Below are 19,892 nucleotides of genomic sequence, written 5' to 3'. Positions count from 1 at the left end.
CCGATTGCTTCATAAAAATGGTGAGGGGATTTTTTTCAGGAAAGGGCGTTTATCAGAGTGAAGGGGTAACAAGGGGAGATTAAAATTCCTGTCAAACTCTCAGAATTAACCATGTGTTGCATTACATTACCTAGGACACAGGCGAGACATGATGTTCTTTTCACAACCGGTCTGCAGTAGAGTTGCAGCATTTGGTCGCAGGAGGAATAATGTGGAAACATTTGGCAGACAACAGAGCTTGATTAATTAGTTTGGGCTTACCAATCATTTCATACTCCTTAAACATATTAATTAAATAATCATACAAGACATTTCATTTTCAACACACATAAGTTCCACATACGCTTCTAAAATCATTTACAACTCTTTTTGTTTCACTGACATTTTCTCAATGTTTTGTTAGTATTTTTCAGACTTAAGAATTTCCACATTAACAAAATACCACTCTGACAAAAGTCGAAAAGAATTAAATGTACACCATCATTGCTTATACCACATAAAGTCAACTTATCTTGACAAACTGTCAAGGGACATGTTACAGCCAAAAAGCAACCATTAAAAGGAGAACTTCGATACTGACAAATTAGAATTTTAAAGATAAACAGTACATTCTTCCTAACAAGATCAAGCACAAGAACTATCTGTTATGTAGAAGTCTTTTATCTTGTAAAAAAGCCCTTATGTCATTGGAAAGTTGACCAAATCCCTCCAAAGTGAGGCACCACCATGATAAGATATTAATCTGAAAATAGCATAATTTCCCTCTTGATAATAAACTGGCCTGTGATAGTCATACTGTTCTTACACACCTTATCTTTATGATCATCTTATAGCGAGGATATCCGTGTCCTCGCTATAACGGTTCTTTCACAGCTATTACACGGCATGTGTTGGTCACAAGCTCCAGTAAATGTCCACTGATGTTTCACCAACAAACTGTCCACACGAACAGGCCTGAGATGACTGTCCGACTCAACCAGCCAGAATGGGTGAAGTAAAGTCAGTCACGCATGACACAGCGGAACAAACACGGAGAAAAACAATGGAGTAATTACCTGTTCGTACAGTCGCAGTCCGCTCTAACTCATCCTTGTCAATAGCCAGTATGACACTCACTGCTTCCGAACAGAGGTGCAAATTACAGCTGTATGCGACAAATGTTCGATTTCCTGCGCTGTCAACCGTCCGCAGAGCTCTTTGTCTAAGCTTCAGGTCATCACAGCTCTCAACGTCACAAATGAACATAACACAGGTTTTAATGAGGAAATTCACATACCTACACCAGGGCCTTTTTTCACTGGCTGATAAGCGCGAGGGCTTGACCTACTTGTGTGCCTCTGCTGATCTCTTTATCACACTTATTACTGGATTCCTACTCGCAATTTCAACTTATTAATCTAGCCTCTTACCTCTCCGTTTCGTCCCTTGGTTATGTCAGGTGGAGAAGGTACACGTTATCCGGTTTGTCGCTGGGCCCTGCTAATACTCCCGCTAAAGTCAAAAGTTTGACGTATTCTCAGTCCAGGTCTTAACACAACAAATTGATCAATGCAGGGTCCCCCCCTTGCTGATCCTCCAGGCCAAATCTTCATTCCATCGCTTGTCAGCCCCGAGATAAACTTAACTTAAAGAAGCAACACACCAACTGACTTAAGGTCCTTGCTTCCATCTGAGCCGTTCAGCTCCGACTAATGAAATGATTAATTACAGCAGGTAGGAAGCCAGAGCTGGAGATAAACACTGTAATACCAAGGACTAAGATAAACCAATGCTATTCATATAACAAACAATACATGATAATTACTGGCCGAACCAGCATGCCTGGGCTTGATTATCTGGGAGCAAACACCTTCAGATTACCAGGGCCTCGGTTAATGACGGGGAATTTCCTTACTTATTGCACCAGCCCGGCTTAATGAGATATTTATCACATTTGTTTCAAAGAAGACTCCACTTGCTATTGACATGCAAATAGAGCCGACTCGCTCAAGCTGAAAAGGTGTTCGGTCTCAGTCTGCCTTTAGAAATGAATTTGCTAAGCTTGTCCTCTGCCCATCAGCAATTGGGGAATCCTATTGAAAGCCTGAGGTGTTTGTTTTTCAAAAACAAATGACGGCGGGACATCCCTGGATGCCATTATGCAGGTTTTAATTGCCGCATGATAGGCAGTGTTGTGATATATGTGCTGCTATTCAACCATTTCCTGTAATTAACATATTTTTAATTAAAAACTTCCGGCCTCAATTGATGAGTATTCATTTCATGTAATCATCACATTATTATCCAAAAGCTGACATTTTCCATTGTGGATCAAGTTCATTGTGTGCAGAAGAGGAATAATGGAATGTTTTTCATATATAAATTTGAATATTTTTCAGCGTTGATCACCAATGGTAAAACAAAACTTGCTGGGTCATTATGTTAAAGCTCTGTAAAATTACTGCATTAATTTCAGATAATATGAAATAATTCCACCCACTTCGTCCTATAGATTATTAAATAACCCAAGTTATACTTTTATGAACAAACACAGAGATTCTAATCTTCACAGCAACATGTGGTCTTGGGAGCTTTCATAAAAGCTGAGTGCTTTTAATTTCCGAGGTTTCAAATTTCAATTTGGAATTTTTTAGATATGCTGAGTATAGAACAGAGGCTACATGTAAGGCTTGAAAGGAGGCTGAAGAAATGTGGGTATGCATTTAATGATAAGCTGATAAACTAGGTCCCTAATGCACACACATAATTTGGGACTTGATCATTCATTGGAGAAATATCATATTTCCTTCGTGTGAGTGCCCGACTTGAGAAGTGAAAACAAATTGATCGGAAATGTATGAAGTCATATAATTTATATGTCTGGTCAGTTCTACCTTGCTTTGTAAATGGTTCACTTTGACAACACCTTTGTACTGAAGTCACTTCTTCAGGGAATATATTGACTTTAACAACAATCTGTTGGTATAGCAAGAAATCTTTGCCACCATTAAGAAACTGCAAGGAGTCAAACACCTTTTAGCTGACTACACACAAGCCCATTGTTATGTCTATGCATACTTACTGGAGCTTGATCTGATCAAAGGCTTGCTTATGAATATTGTTGAAGATTCATATATATCGATTAGTAATTATATTCATACAATGGGACACAAGAATGGGATTCACACAATATGTATATGATGGGTATTAAATCCAAACTATTTGTGTAAGAAGCAAACACACTCCTCACTTGGCTAACATACTGCCACTCCTGATTAACACACTCCTCACTTGGCTAACATACTGCTACTCCTGATTAACACAGACTTATGTATTACTTCACAATAAGATCCAGCATTGAAATAGATTAGTTGTTGTGTTATAGATAATGATGAACGTTATTTTACAATAGGTAATCTTTAGGTCAAAATTATTTTCCTTGTTAACATTTGTATTGAAATATAAAGTCACTAGTATTTGACCTAATATCATTACTTACAAGGTACACAGCCAATAACTGTTGTCTTGTTAATCAAAGGTGAAAATACAATTATTCAAAGAATATTCCTTTTCATTTTAAAAGCTATTTAATTTGGCTCTATGATGCAGCTATGTTTACTTTTGGTAATAATGAATACTAACATCTCTTAAAACATGGTGCCATAATGGCCTTCTTGATACATGGGCTCAGCAAATGCTTGCAATGATTGCCTGAGCTTGGTTAATTCTTCTGTAAGTGAATCATTGTTGATAAAAAGAAACTTTAAATCACATTTTTCTACATGTCTGTTCCCTGCTCCAACATCCATAACATTCAGATGATCCCTCCAAGATAGAGAATATCTCTCACAGGTTGGATAATCAGGGTGAAAGATGGAATTCTCCATATCTTGGAATACACCATATTAAATAACACTGGCATTAATGGCCTTTAAGATTTAGAGATTAGGCGAAAAAGAGAAGCAACATTTTCACAAAGGTTTATTAGTGACCAAAATGACAAAAACCTAATCAGTTAAGATTGCGGCTTCCAAAGTTCGTGTGCCACATGAATATTCATCCCCAATTTGATGTAGATGAAAAGAAACATTGGTTGATTATTCTTTCAAACATTTATATTCAATTTTCTTTTTGGGTTATTTCAATTCAGCCTGCCTTCATCGAAACAGACACTGTACAATGACTATGGAACTCTTAATTATGCAAATATATGCAAATGAGTTTTGAAAAATTAAACAAGATCAAAACACTGAGATTTTATCAAGTTTGCCGAGCGTCAAAAAAGCCAATAAATTTGATTGTGGGATATAGCGATTACAGAAACCAAGGCAGATTCTGAGAGGACAGTTAGCATTTAAGACAGTAAAAGAAAGCAGACACCGCCGAACGAAGATACTGACGTAAATATGAATACATCAGATGCAAATTATCCGTTCTGAATAAGAAGTGGTGCAATTACGCTGGCATCCCTGTGGGTCGAATCGGCACATTTTACAACCGCCATCTTATGCAGGGTCAGATAAAGTGAGCGGGCTACAGTCCTCATTGTCTTCAGCCATACGTCCCATAAAGCCAGATTTTCCTAACATATACACACACAGGTTTAACCAATAACTGCCATCCCTGATCTTATTCCCAACAATAAAAACAAGCAGTAAATGAATGCTTGGGAGCCCGTCCACTCTCCAACACAGAGAAATATCATTAGTGGAGCCGAAATGAATCTGCGATTCATTCCGATTCATTCCTATCAGTTGTATATGACACGGCCTATGATTGCTCCCTGGTCTGTATTCCCAATGAAAACATCAAGCATATCGGGTGTAGGGAGGGAGGGGGAGGAGGGATATCCCCCACAAACACACCCTCATAAATCAAGCATGCTTGGAAGATCCTAAACAAAAATACATGGAATATCTAGCCCAATCATCTCGAGGAAACTGTTTAAAGACATAACAGACACAACTGTTCTGAATCTTCCTCAATTTGGTTTGAATCTTTTCTTTTGATTCATGTAAGTTGACAAGACCGCTGGTATTTGTAATGTTTGATCGTCTCATAATCCATATTTTTAAAAATGATAACCTTTACAAATTTCTGTTGCAGGAGATGTCAGATTAAAGTGAGGTAAAAATGATTCTGATCTATATGCATAGAAAAAGGATCTTAACAGTACTTAAAACAGAAACAACTATTTGCATGCTCAACACCTTGGCAAATATTGCACATGATGTTTTACGAGAAAGTTTAAGACCATTTTTTACCTGCAGAAATGGAACACAAACTGTTGATATTGCAAAATCTGCCTAACTTCTGTCTTTATGGTTTAACCCTTTATATTCTATTTCAACCTTGCACACTTTTCTCATGTACATTTCCACAAGAAAGATAAATTTGAAAATAGACCGATGTGTACAAATCAGATATGGCACATAAAGATTGTGATACAAAAACCTCAATGTCTGGGGTAAAGTAAAAAAATACCTTCACAGAGCATGTAACAAGGAGTACAAAAATAATTATTACTTTTTTGATAAACACCATGTATGATATCGATTTTTTTCAACAGGAGGGACACCTATCTGAGAGACATACAACGAAACACTTCACCCATCATATTAAACATGTTTTTTCTCACCTAAGTTAAAAAATTCTGACACTCAATTTGGTAGCCTGGTAGTGTTAACCTTTCTCCCCAAAGAATAAGAACAAAATCTGCAATCAAGAAACATAGCCTGCAGTTTTTTTGCAGTCGACTCACAGCTTTCAATCTATTCCGATCATAAAGGGTCTTCCCTCAAACGGAAGAGAGTGATTTTTGCCTGTCTGTCTCAAGATTTTTTTGGAAGAATTCTGAGTAATCATGATAATTTGGCATCCAAAGTCTAATTATCTGAACCAAACAGCTCTGGAAATTCAAAAGACTGCGACATTAAATTTCTCTTTTATGACGGGTGTTGCGCCCCACGTTTTTTTGCTTGTTAAAGAACAGCGAGTCACTGTGCAACGGGGGAGAGACTGATGTAGAGAGGGGCTTGTGATTCTTACTTGGTTTCCAACCATAGGTAACCACATCCAGTATACAACAAGCATGATTAATTCACCTCCCTACTTCGTAAATGGAATTTATGGCTGAATTCTCCTTGAAATTTTATTGTCAAGAAAACCATTAAAAACGAGATGGATTTTTTTAATCATATACACAAACCTAATCTTTTTACAATGATGTTAAATACAGGGTGATGGATGAGAAATATTTGGAAGAGGACTACTTTTTGCTGGTGCAAAGTTTTGTATTATGCATGGTTGTACTCTGTCTCAGGAGAAAAATCTGGTAATTTCCTATTTCAAAAGCACTGCTTCTTGAGCAATAAAAAAGACATATACAGGATTTAGTATCAAAACTTTTTGTACATATTTATTATTTTTAATCAACATTCTTCTTCAAATGTCCTGTACAGAGCCAGCCACATCAAACTGCGACACTTTAAATCTGTAGTAAGGAACTAATTAAAATATTTCCTATTTGTAAATCTTCATGTCAATTAAGGTAGAAATCCTATATCATATACAATTATATAATTTCTCAATAGAGTGACAACATGGTGGAAATACAGGTATTGAACAGGCAAGAAATATACACAGATTTTCCCAGATATACATTGTTGAAAATATTTTGAGAAAGAATGTTGGTGTGAGAGTATGTAGATATGATAGATATGACAATTATATTGTAAGCCAACAACTATAGATAACTAACGGATATCCTGCAACCAGCAATGATTGAGGGAATGGTTAAATCAGTCATTAGCGCCAGTGGAAATTCACAGGAAACGTAAATTTGCATCAATCAAAATTAATTATTACTGAAACAAGAAAGGTCATTTGAAGAGCAAGAGAGACATATTGCAGCATCAAATGCATGTCCCCATCTAACAGTCCAGACAAATTACTCCACTTGATCCACGCCACCAAATAATGGTGCTTTTTCCATTTGTGTTTTGGGCTATTATTTAAAAGATGAGTTTTGTATGGCGCTGACCAACGTCATCAGCTGACATTTGAGTAAGTTGGTTATATACGCAACACGAAAGAATAGCTACCTCCTCCTACAAGCATTAACAGAAACGAGAACACGCCAGTCTTCAGTCTGTTTGGGAACACAAGGTATGAGTGAGTGAAAAAATAAATGGGTGCATGAGTCAGGATTAATGTCCATGTGAACCGCTTTGAACAGTATTTAAGTTATCATAGGTTCCAGGCATGCCTAAGGGACGTAACTCTGCACAGCAACTTGTGACGCCTTAGATGACAGTGCCACCTGTGCCCCTCGAATCAGTGATTGAAAGAGACTGGTTATACAGCAAGTCAGCCAGCTTATATATGCTTATGGCAGTGTGTTATAGGTTTTGAGTGTTTAATCCAGTGGAATAAGTGAGTTGAAATTTGACATCACAGTGATAAATAGACGAGTGAGCGAATGTTTGCTCTGACATAAATACCTCCTCAAGTGTGGCTACTGCTGCTGGGATCTGATGACACGCACTTAGCCAGATCACAACACCCTAATTTCAGCTGTCTGGGGACACATTCTAGCCTTGAGTGAGTGAGTGAGTTGGGTTTATCAAACCCGTGAACAGTATTCAGTTATATCACAGCGTGTCAGCATCACATGGAGTGAGTGAGTGAGTTTGGTTTCTTACGCTGCTTAGAACAGTATTCCAGTGGCATGTCAGCTTAATATGTGAGGAAAGCCCGAAGTGGTCATGGGGCGCAACTCTGCACAGCTGATCGCGGCGCCTCAGACGAATGGGCCCCCCCATGCCCCCGTTTAATGTGGAAGGAAAGTCTGAACTGATGCATGTCTCAGACCTTTTTACCACTTGCTGACAAACTTAGAAACAAAATCAAGGCACACCAGGATTCAAATCCAAAATCACAGGTTTCTGGTGTGCCCAAGGGCATGCCACCACCATGTCCGAGAATTGCTGCAAGTCAGAAGTCATCCATCCAATCCTCACGTCTGCTGTCCTTGACAACAAGCATGGCTAAAGGACCTGTGATCACTGATACACATGCAGCCCAACCTTGAATCATGAATAAATAAATACTTTTCATTGTTATCATACATTAAGTTCTAGTTCAATGTATCGCGTTACTCCATCGTGTTACTCCATCGTGTTACTCCATCGTGGTATTCCATCACATAATATCATATTGAATGAATCATGTACCCCACTGCTTTGAGTGTCCAAAGGCCGCAACATGGACGGCATTGGCATATCATTCTTCAAAAAAAACATTAGGTGCAACGAACGTCCTTGCATTCATATATTTACAAGACAACAACCAACAATTGGAAAGCTAATGTTGCACCCCTTATATTCATCACTATGTTACTGACTATAAGTAAAGGTTATTTACAGCTTCTGACAGGGAACTAAGGCACCAAGGGAGACAATTGACAACAAGCACAATTTCCTGGCTCACATTAGAATATTGACATATAGGTGTATATTCAGCAAGTTCATTTAGATCACTGACGAATAACAAAATAAAAGAGCTTTTAAGTACTGAATACAGAAATCGGTCATTTTATCACCTAGGCTGTATTTAGAATGAACAATATCAGATCACTTGTGCAAAAACATCATGAGAGTCATAGAGCTCAGCTAATATACAAATAAGCGTGAAGTAATTCATCATGTGATGTATTGCTAATTGTAATATAATGCATTATTCGACTCCATGGTTATACTGGAAGCCTGTTTAATATTGCACGACTTGTTAATGAAAAAAACACTGACTGAATACTGCAAGAGTTATTGGAAAATTTTAGACAATAGACAACTAACATAATATCTGTTTCATCAACATTTATTTCAATGACAAAGGTCAAACCTGCGACGAACAGTGCCATGCGGAATATGTGCCACAAAAAAAGTTTAATTTAAATTTTGGTCTAATGGCTATCAAGCATCATATCCTAAAGTCATCTATCTTCCTATGTTCTCTCCACCCATTATCATTTACACTTGACTTTTTCAATGACATTTGCTATATTCATAAATTCCCATCAGGATGTAAGTCAATTAACTCATTGCGCGACTGACAATAACATCTCTATTGATACAACCTTCCCTTAAGTTTCCTGTGCTGAAATCCTGACCCCTACTGGCCTTGTGTTCCCTTCAACCCCGCCCCCACCCCCTACCCCCTCTATCCTCCACCTGTGCATAACCTTTGAGATTTTTTCTGCTGATTCGTTTTCACTTCCAGCCTCATCTTTTTGCAGGTGACCGCTGACATTTGTAAGTTTTGGCAGCCATTATCATGTGTGATATTTAGCAGTTGGTGCATCCTCCATTTGTTTTGACTGGCCGCCACGGCACAATTGCAAATTACTTGCATCATTCCCTTGTGTCTCCACAAGTGTTGTCTTACAGCGCAATCAAGGATTGGCTGCACATCTAGTGAGATATCAGTCATACCACCCTAGCAACAGGGATAAAAGAAAACACAATATCAGCTTGATATATGGGTGATATCAGCATGGCTGGTAGGCAGACGAGATCAATGATATTACCTAGATATCAGTGGGGGCTCAGAATCTAACTGTATCGGCAGAGGCAGGAAATGGCGGGCGAAGAATATGAATGAAAACCATGGAAGAAGTTAAAACAATGAGAAAATAAGTTTTGTTGGTATAGGATACCATCAACATACCTACATTACCAGCAGTATTGTAGAATATCAATAATACTAGTAACATGTTAAATTACCAGCAACAGACCAGAATACCAGCAACAAGAACACATAGCAACATGTTAGAATACCAGCAACAAGAACACATACCGACATGTTAGAATACCAGCAACAAGAACACATAGCAACATGTTAGAATACCAGCAACAAGAACACATAGCAACATGTTAGAATACCAGCAACAAGAACACAAACCAACATGTTAGAATACCAGCAACAAGAACACATAGCAACATGTTAGAATACCAGCAACAAGAACACATAGCAACATGTTAGAATACCAGCAACAAGAACACAAACCGACATGTTAGAATACCAGCAACATGTTAGAATACCAGCAATAAGAACACATACCAACATGTGAGAATCCCAGTAGACTAACATTTAGTCTCTGAAATCTTATATTACACAATATCCTTCTTGACTCTAAAAACAAAAAAAATTCCCTAGCTTGAGCTGGCTAGACTTGCTTTTGTATGCATTTCTAGATTATTATTTTTTCATAAAATAAATATATTCCACGGTCATGGTGCAGGACTAGAATACCAGCAACAAGAACACATACCAACATGTTAGAATACCAGCAATAGACCAGAATACTATCAATAACATGGCACACCAATGCAAACAATATCACACACCAAACAAATGAACAGAGACATAAATGGAATATGAATGGAATATGAAAGGAATATCACTGGAATATGAGGTGCCCAATCAGTGTGGAGTGACACCTCTAGAAGTGCTATCAGTCCATGAGATGCTGGCTGACTCAGGGGAGAGGAGGAGGGGTTTGTTTCACGTCTCTCATCCCTTAAACATGTTTTGGCATCTCCTAAGAAAGAATTGATTAGGTTATTTTCACGACTTAAGCTCAGGACTAGGGTTAGTTAGCTTAAGTATAACAACATTAGCACTGCCGCAGACGAGTGCTGGGGTGGGAGACGATTTAAGGGACTCTCCTTGAGGTGAGTGGGAGACAAATGACATGTCACTTAAAGGTCCAGCTTGTATCATAAGACCAGATAGGAAGGTGAAACAGATTTATATTGTACACACAATCCACAATACTACAGCTGCAGTGTGTGCCAAAGATATTTGTCTACTAACTGAATCTTAACATTATTTTCAGTAGATTTTAGTTTTATATATGGACTATTATTAGCTGAGCTCACTAGACCGAACAGAATTGTACTAGACACGGGCTACGAAGTAGTGAATGTTAAAGTCCCAGAATCCTGCTGAATGTCAGATCAACATGAAAACACCTCCAGGTGTGAGAACATTCCGTGAATGTATCCATACCATACACTTTTTGCTGTGAAGCCAAAAAATAATTCACTTATTTGTCTACTTTTTTTGTACAAATATTTCTTCTTGTAGGACTTAGTGTGGGCTGGTCAACACAAGGAGGCTACACAAGGTGTGGTGCTGATTCTACAGTCACAGCACTTAGAGCTGCTGTGTGGCAGATCACTGGTTCAAGTGTTTGCTTGCCATGTCCATCAATGAGCTTGATTACAACAAATTGTAAATGAGGTGAGGTGAGGTGAGGTGAGGTGAGGTGAGGTGAGGTGAGGTGAGGTGAGGTGAGGTGAAATGGGGCTTAACATTACATCCAAGATTACTGCACTAATATAGCGACATGCATGCAGCTTGTACTAGTCCGGACTGATGCCTATTTTTACGTACCAACTTGACCCTCAGGTATGACATGGATGGGGATCGAACCCCGGCCAAGTGAGTGAGTGAGTGAGTGAGTGAGTGAGTGAGTGAGTGAGTGAGTGAGTGAGTGAGTGAGTGAGTGAGTGAGTGAGTGAGTGAGTGAGTGAGTGAGTGAGTGAGTGAGTGAGTGAGTGTTTTACTTCATTAAGCAATATTCCATCAATATCATAGCCAGGAACATCATAAAATGGCATCAGACATTTCACCGATGCCACCTTAAGCGAACTGGTGCTATGAGGTTCAATACTACTGCGATAGAGTTCAGGTGATACCAGCTCACTCACTCACTCACTCACTCACACTTGGTACGGACTAAACATACAAATATGGCATCTCCTTTTGACATCCTGTACACAATCATGCTGAGAACTGGCTACTGGAATATTGCAGCATCAAGACCTCCAAATCATTTAATTATTCTTTATATTTTCACAAAGGACAGATTATCTTAAAATTTCCAATTTTGAAATTAATTTAGTAATCCCCACTGCTATTATTAAAAGCCAAATGCATATAACGTTGACAATCTAAGGACACTTCATTCAAGAGCCTTCTGATTGTTGAAATGATCATCAAGTTTATCAACCATCCTTGACATTGTAACATAAATTATGTCACAACCTCATATGACGATTTTATGTCTGATTTACAATTACAATAGGAGAAAACTCAACCAATCACAACAGCAGAAGGACTTCATCTCTCTAACCTTCACATATGAGCAATAAAAGAAGATCCATTCATATATATATTTTCGGTTAAGTTCACAAAACATATCTCTGGATGAGCAGTTAACAATGATGTTTCATAATGTGATTAATTAAGAACTTGAAGTAACAGTATTGATGGGTACTGTATCAATTCCAAGTTTCCAATCAAGAATTCTGAATACCACAAATGATGTCAAAAGTAATATGGCAACTCTTAAGAGCTTGTTAATAGCTTGGCCAAGAAATAAAGAAAGTTTTGAAATGAACAGTAAGGTACATCATATGCTATTTATTTCTCATATGGTTCAAATTTTCTAACAAATGACTTCTATTTCAGAAATTCATAAAGCGGAAGGTAAAATGCATATCTATGACAGGAATTAGTTTGAAGAGAGTAATGGCTTTGCTCACAGTGAGGCAATATCTGCTTACGGAATTCTGCACCAGTACCAACCAAATTAAACTGATTTTGAGGTAAATGCTTGCTTAATAACATTGGATATTGTCAGAGAAACTAATAAATTCAGATCTAATTAATGTGTCAAATGACACACGGAAAGATTTGGTATCAAAAATACCTTTAATGATGGCGTTAAATGAAATTATGATTGCTAAAATCAGACACATTTCTCCATCGCTGATGAGGGGTCCGGCCTAATTGCAAGCTGGAGACAGACTTGTGTGAGAATAGCTTGATGATGGTATCTCTAAGAAATCATTACTTCTCAAGATAATATATGTCAATATACAGGGACTTGTCAAACTTTGATACACTGGAAATCATTATTGGATAAAACTTCTTGGACCTTTCAACATTTTATCTCAAAGACTTTTGTACTGGGGAGACAAGCCAGAAGAAGCTATGATTATTTGGGCTAAATATATTTTGGAATGTTTGAAAGTCTAGTTTTCAGTTTAATTAGTCTTGTCTCGAGAGTTCATATCAGAACCACATGTGCTGGGATGCTTAATTCAGAAGACAACTGTTTCTCTGTGAGCTGGAATGACAGAATGTAACAATAGTGTTTATTTCCCTACATGACAAAGAAAGGAAGGAAGGAGGAATGAAGTTTGTAATGGAGACTGAAGATAGGGTAAGCAGAAAATGAAATCACAGAGACCACAGATGAAATGAAAGAAAAGGTAAGAGAATGCAGGAAAGAAAGAATAAGAAAGAAACTAAAAAAAATGAAAGGAAGAAAAGAGTAATGTTTGAAAATGACAGACATGAAGACAATGGAATGAAGAAGAAAAAGACAAAGGAAAACACATGAGGAAGATGAAAGAATAGATGAAAAAGGTGAAGAAAAGAATATAGAACGTAAAGAAAAGAAGGATAACATGCACGTGAAGAAAGACAGACGGGCAAAGAAAAGAAGGGGCAAATTTGTTGAAATGATTAACACTCTTTCATAAAACATGTTCCCCCAAAAAACATTTGCCCTGAAAGTGACATTAAGAAAATGACAAGCTACCTACTGACAATAAACCCAGAAACTGTCATTATAAAGTATCAGGACGTTAAGATCATAGAGAACGCCCTCCCTAGGTATCACAATATGGTCGATGAATGTGTCAGATCAGCCACCAAGGTCTGTAATTAATCACTGACCCTCTATTGCTGGCAATGGGGAAGAAATGGTCTTCCAGTTGATCATTTTACATTTTTAAGTTTTGATAACTCCATAGATGATGGCGGCCATGATAGCTGAAGATAGGATTCCTCTAGTGTGACCCCAGCGTGACCTCATTTCTCTAATCAAGAGTTAATCGCGCTGCTGAGATCATCAATTTCTATTGATTTCTTCGTTAGCATTCGACTCGGTCACTCTCACAACAATATTCACACACACAATTTTAATTTAGGGGTAACAGCATCGGTTGTGATGTCGCTAGTACTGAAAGGAAAACTAGCGTTTTTGCAGTCTTGTTAGTATGGAAATAGGACACAAATGCCTGTTTATCTTTAGCGTGACATCAGTCATGTTGATGAGGTCACCCTTTTGCATAAATTTATCCATCATCCAAAGAAAAACATGAATAAGAAAAGCCTCCAGAGGATCTCAAAAATCAATTTTGTTTAATGTGTATTTGTCATATGAAAAATAATTAAATAAATCTTTTAGAAATCTTCAAACAGAAACAGAATGGGTTTTAAGTTTGCAAGCAAAATGGAAGACTTTTTAATCAGTTTTTCACAGTACTGATAACATGGTTTGCTGAGAAGAAAATATCTGATAATTTTTTTCTTATCAATATTCTCTAAAAAACAGACTTGTTTAAGAAATACATAAAATCTGATCCAAGCAATGAAAAGATTACATTCCGTTACACATCAAGTGAATCAATACAAAATGGCCATAAAGTGCATAATTATATGATTAATGCCACTATACTGTGAAAAATGTGGTTAGAAACGGTGCTTGAATATTCAAGAAGCTTACGGTATAAATCCAGTTCAATGATACAAGACCCACATTGTCCTATGGATCTAATTAGTGCCATATGTGCAATATTTCCAATTAATCCCCCACATATTGTGCTAATGACAAATTCAGAACGGAAGTCAGGGTATTTTCTTCGGCCGGCCACATCTGTGTTAATTATCATTATCCACAGGTTGACTAAAAAGCATTTGTGATGCATTGTGCAAAATATGGCCTGATCCAAATATACAGATTTAGTTGTCAAACAATACATACATTATGGGGGCCCAATTATCACAATGTTGTCCTAAACATTAAAACCATTTTTTCAGTGTCACATATTACCACCTTGTTGAAGAGCAATTTACATATAATACTACATGGATATTGTTAATGTACAAAAAGTAAAATAGCATTTTCACTCATTTTGACATCATCTCAATTACATTCAACTTGCTTTCTTGGGACATGCAATTAAATTAGAAATATCTTCAAGATGAAATTTAGAAAAAACAATCATTAACATCAGAGATGAGGCCACTGAGCATAAGGTTATATTTCAAAGTCCACTTTTCACTAGTTTTCAGGTTATGAAAAGATGTTATCATTACGCAAAACGCACACATTTTCCTGGTATTGATAGTCAATATTTGTTGACTAATTTATATCCTTGTTCAAAAAGTGGTATGTAATTCTTAATGTTCTTTTTACATCAGCTGATAGCATTCATACATTATCTCTGCTAGGGTTGGGACGGGTAGCTCGGGTACTCGGGTCGGGTGGGTCCTGAGTAGGACCCGGGTACCCACAGGACTACCTGGACCCGTGGTTAGTCATGTGATACATGGATAAATGTCAATAACAATAACATTCCATGGTTACACTAGTACAACTCGCTAATGTTCGCATTTCTTTCTGACTATGCACACATTCCTTTTGACTTTTATATGTTTGAGTAAAGACAAAGCTTCAGTCAACTTCAGTATATGCACGATCAGATCGTTTTATACTCTATCTAAACACAATTGCCAGGTTTCAGTAAAACAATTCCCAAAAGAACATTTTGTACCTACTTTGGAGACCTACAGTGGGTACTCGGGTAGAGTCGGGTAATAGGGGGTTGGGTACCCGGGTAGTAAATGTGGACTCGTCCCAGCCCTAATCTCTGCACAAATGACCATGTAGTGATACCACATGGCGTGCATTAACATTTGGGTAGCAGTTGAACTCTGTGGATACAGGTCAATGGGGTACAGATTACGGTGTGTTGGCAATAGAGTCATGAGTTTGATGAGGGTAGAACTATGGATAGTGTGCTTTTCATGGAGTTTGATTCTCCTCCTGAGAAAGCCCCTGGTTGGTGTGTATGTCCACAGGTTTCATTTAGCATATGGGCACATTAAGCGAACCTGTTCGCTCATGCCGTCTCGTATTGATCTCCTGATCAGTCTTTATGTTGAACTGCTCAACACTAAAACAAATCTCATAACAGGAATGTTTTACTTCGTAACATAAGCTTCAATGTTTGAACTGTCCCCAACATCTACGTCCTCTGACCCCTCCCCTGTCCCCCAGCATGGTGTGGCGCAAGTCAACTTTGTCAGCTTTCATTGCCTGTTATTTTATATTTGATCAGTCTTATGAAAACAGCTCAAGCTATCTGCCACCATACATATTCATAGTGATTTTACTGATTGTGTAAGAAAACCAACTCTTGGTCTCTAAATGGGTGGTGAGATTTGGGAAACACTGGCATATGCAACCTTTGTTATCTATATCATATGGTGATCTCAACATGGCTGAAGTGGGGTGAGTGGTGGTGATCTCAGCATGGCTGAAGTGGGGTGAGTGGTGGTGGTGATCTCAACATGGCTGAAGTGGGGTGAGTTAGTGGTGGTGATCTCAACATGGCTGAAGTGGGGTGAGTGGTGGTGGTGATCTCAGCATGGCTGAAGTGGGGTGAGTGGTGGTGATCTCAGCATGGCTGAAGTGGGGTGAGTGGTGGTGATCTCAACATGGCTGAAGTGGGGTGAGTGGTGGTTATCTCAGCATGGCTGAAGTGGGGTGAGTGGTGGTGATCTCAACATGGCTGAAGTGGGGTGAGTGGTGGTGATCTCAACATGGCTGAAGTGGGGTGAGTTAGTGGTGGTGATCTCAGCATGGCTGAAGTGTGGTGAGTTAGTAGTGGTGATCTCAACATGGCTGAAGTGGGGTGAGTTAGTGGTGGTGATCTCAACATGGCTGAAGTGGGGTGAGTTAGTGGTGGTGATCTCAACATGGCTGAAGTGGGGTGAGTGGTGATGATCTCAACATGGCTGAAGTGGGGTGAGTGGTGGTGATCTCAACATGGCTGAAATGGGGTGAGTTAGTGGTGGTGATCTCAACATGGCTGAAGTGGGGTGAGTGGTGGTGATCTCAGCATGGCTGAAGTGGGGTGAGTGGTGGTGATCTCAACATGGCTGAAGTGGGGTGAGTGGTGGTGATCTCAACATGGCTGAAGTGGGGTGAGTTAGTGGTGGTGATCTCAGCATGGCTGAAGTGTGGTGAGTTAGTGGTGGTGATCTCAGCATGGCTGAAGTGGGGTGAGTGGTGGTGATCTCAACATGGCTGAAGTGGGGTGAGTTAGTGGTGGTGATCTCAGCATGGCTGAAGTGTGGTGAGTGAGTGGTGGTGATCTCAACATGGCTGTAGTGGGGTGAGTGGTGGTGATCTCAACATGGCTGAAGTGGGGTGAGTTAGTGGTGGTGATCTCAACATGGCTGAAGTGGGGTGAGTGGTGGTGATCTCAACATGGCTGAAGTGGGGTGAGTTAGTGGTGGTGATCTCAACATGGCTGAAGTGGGGTGAGTTAGTGGTGGTGATCTCAACATGGCTGAAGTGGGGTGAGTGGTGGTGATCTCAACATGGCTGAAGTGGGGTGAGTTAGTGGTGGTGATCTCAACATGGCTGAAGTGGGGTGAGTTAGTGGTGGTGATCTCAACATGGCTGAAGTGGGGTGAGTGGTGGTGATCTCAGCATGGCTGAAGTGGGGTGAGTTAGTGGTGGTGATCTCAACATGGCTGAAGTGGGGTGAGTGGTGGTGATCTCAACATGGCTGAAGTGGGGTGAGTGGTGGTGATCTCAACATGGCTGAAGTGGGGTGAGTTAGTGGTGGTGATCTCAACATGGCTGAAGTGGGGTGAGTGGTGGTGATCTCAACATGGCTGAAGTGGGGTGAGTGGTGGTGATCTCAATATGGCTGAAGTGGGGTGAGTTAGTGGTGGTGATCTCAGCATGGCTGAAGTGTGGTGAGTGAGTGGTGGTGATCTCAACATGGCTGTAGTGGGGTGAGTGGTGGTGATCTCAACATGGCTGAAGTGGGGTGAGTTAGTGGTGGTGATCTCAACATGGCTGAAGTGGGGTGAGTTAGTGGTGATCTCAACATGGCTGAAGTGGGGTGAGTTAGTGGTGGTGATCTCAACATGGCTGAAGTGGGGTGAGTTAGTGGTGGTGATCTCAACATGGCTGAAGTGGGGTGAGTGGTGGTGATCTCAACATGGCTGTAGTGGGGTGAGTGGTGGTGATCTCAACATGGCTGAAGTGGGGTGAGTTAGTGGTGGTGATCTCAACATGGCTGAAGTGGGGTGAGTGGTGGTGATCTCAGCATGGCTGAAGTGGGGTGAGTTAGTGGTGGTGATCTCAACATGGCTGAAGTGGGGTGAGTTAGTGGTGGTGATCTCAGCATGGCTGAAGTGGGGTGAGTGGTGGTGGTGATCTCAACATGGCTGAAGTGGGGTGAGTTAGTGGTGGTGATCTCAACATGGCTGAAGTGGGGTGAGTGGTGGTGATCTCAGCATGGCTGAAGTGGGGTGAGTTAGTGGTGGTGATCTCAACATGGCTGAAGTGGGGTGAGTGGTGGTGATCTCAACATGGCTGAAGTGGGGTGAGTGGTGGTGATCTCAACATGGCTGAAGTGGGGTGAGTTAGTGGTGGTGATCTCAACATGGCTGAAGTGGGGTGAGTGGTGGTGATCTCAACATGGCTGAAGTGGGGTGAGTGGTGGTGATCTCAATATGGCTGAAGTGGGGTGAGTTAGTGGTGGTGATCTCAGCATGGCTGAAGTGTGGTGAGTGAGTGGTGGTGATCTCAACATGGCTGTAGTGGGGTGAGTGGTGGTGATCTCAACATGGCTGAAGTGGGGTGAGTTAGTGGTGGTGATCTCAACATGGCTGAAGTGGGGTGAGTTAGTGGTGATCTCAACATGGCTGAAGTGGGGTGAGTTAGTGGTGGTGATCTCAACATGGCTGAAGTGGGGTGAGTTAGTGGTGGTGATCTCAACATGGCTGAAGTGGGGTGAGTGGTGGTGATCTCAACATGGCTGAAGTGGGGTGAGTGGTGGTGATCTCAACATGGCTGAAGTGGGGTGAGTTAGTGGTGGTGATCTCAACATGGCTGAAGTGGGGTGAGTGGTGGTGATCTCAGCATGGCTGAAGTGGGGTGAGTGGTGGTGATCTCAACATGGCTGAAGTGGGGTGAGTTAGTGGTGGTGATCTCAGCATGGCTGAAGTGTGGTGAGTGAGTGGTGGTGATCTCAGCATGGCTGAAGTGGGGTGAGTGGTGGTGATCTCAGCATGGCTGAAGTGGGGTGAGTGGTGGTGATCTCAACATGGCTGAAGTGGGGTGAGTTAGAGGTGGTGATCTCAGCATGGCTGAAGTGTGGTGAGTGAGTGGTGGTGATCTCAGCATGGCTGAAGTGGGGTGAGTTAGTGGTGGTGATCTCAGCATGGCTGAAGTGGGGTGAGTGGTGGTGATCTCAACATGGCTGAAGTGGGGTGAGTGGTGGTGATCTCAACATGGCTGAAGTGGGGTGAGTTAGTGGTGGTGATCTCAACATGGCTGAAGTGGGGTGAGTGGTGGTGATCTCAACATGGCTGTAGTGGGGTGAGTGGTGGTGATCTCAACATGGCTGAAGTGGGGTGAGTTAGTAGTGGTGATCTCAACATGGCTGAAGTGGGGTGAGTTAGTGGTGGTGATCTCAGCATGGCTGAAGTGTGGTGAGTGAGTGGTGCTGATCTCAACATGGCTGTAGTGGGGTGAGTGGTGGTGATCTCAACATGGCTGAAGTGGGGTGAGTTAGTGGTGGTGACCTCAACATGGCTGAAGTGGGGTGAGTTAGTGGTGGTGATCTCAGCATGGCTGTCGTGGGGTGAGTGGTGGTGATTTCAACATGGCTGAAGTGGGGTGAGTTAGTGGTGGTGATCTCAACATGGCTGAAGTGTGGTGAGTGAGTGGTGGTGATCTCAACATG

The 19,892-nt window shown here is 40.4% G+C and overlaps 1 protein-coding gene across 10 annotated transcripts in view; it reads right to left on the bottom strand.

Moving 5' to 3' along the window:
• LOC124120841 (zinc finger homeobox protein 4-like) overlaps window positions 1–19,892 on the bottom strand; it is a 128,425-nt gene that overhangs the window by 61,608 nt on the left and 46,925 nt on the right. For 2 of the 10 annotated variants that reach the window (XM_046483716.2, XM_046483715.2), the window contains exon 1: window positions 1,056–1,261. The exons of 7 other annotated variants lie outside the window; for them this stretch is intronic. The gene's annotated coding sequence lies outside the window, so the exon portion shown is untranslated. Of the gene's footprint in view, window positions 1–1,055; window positions 1,262–1,409; window positions 1,594–19,892 lie in introns of those variants that run through there. One more of the 10 variants, XM_046483719.2, reaches the window with a different exon arrangement.

Source organism: Haliotis rufescens, unplaced genomic scaffold (genome assembly GCF_023055435.1).
Source record: "Haliotis rufescens isolate VD_foot unplaced genomic scaffold, xgHalRufe1.0.p SCAF_19, whole genome shotgun sequence".
NCBI classification, from domain to species: domain Eukaryota; kingdom Metazoa; phylum Mollusca; class Gastropoda; order Lepetellida; family Haliotidae; genus Haliotis; species Haliotis rufescens.
Note: the sequence above shows the minus strand (reverse complement) of the source record. Positions and strands in the feature narration are given on the sequence as shown.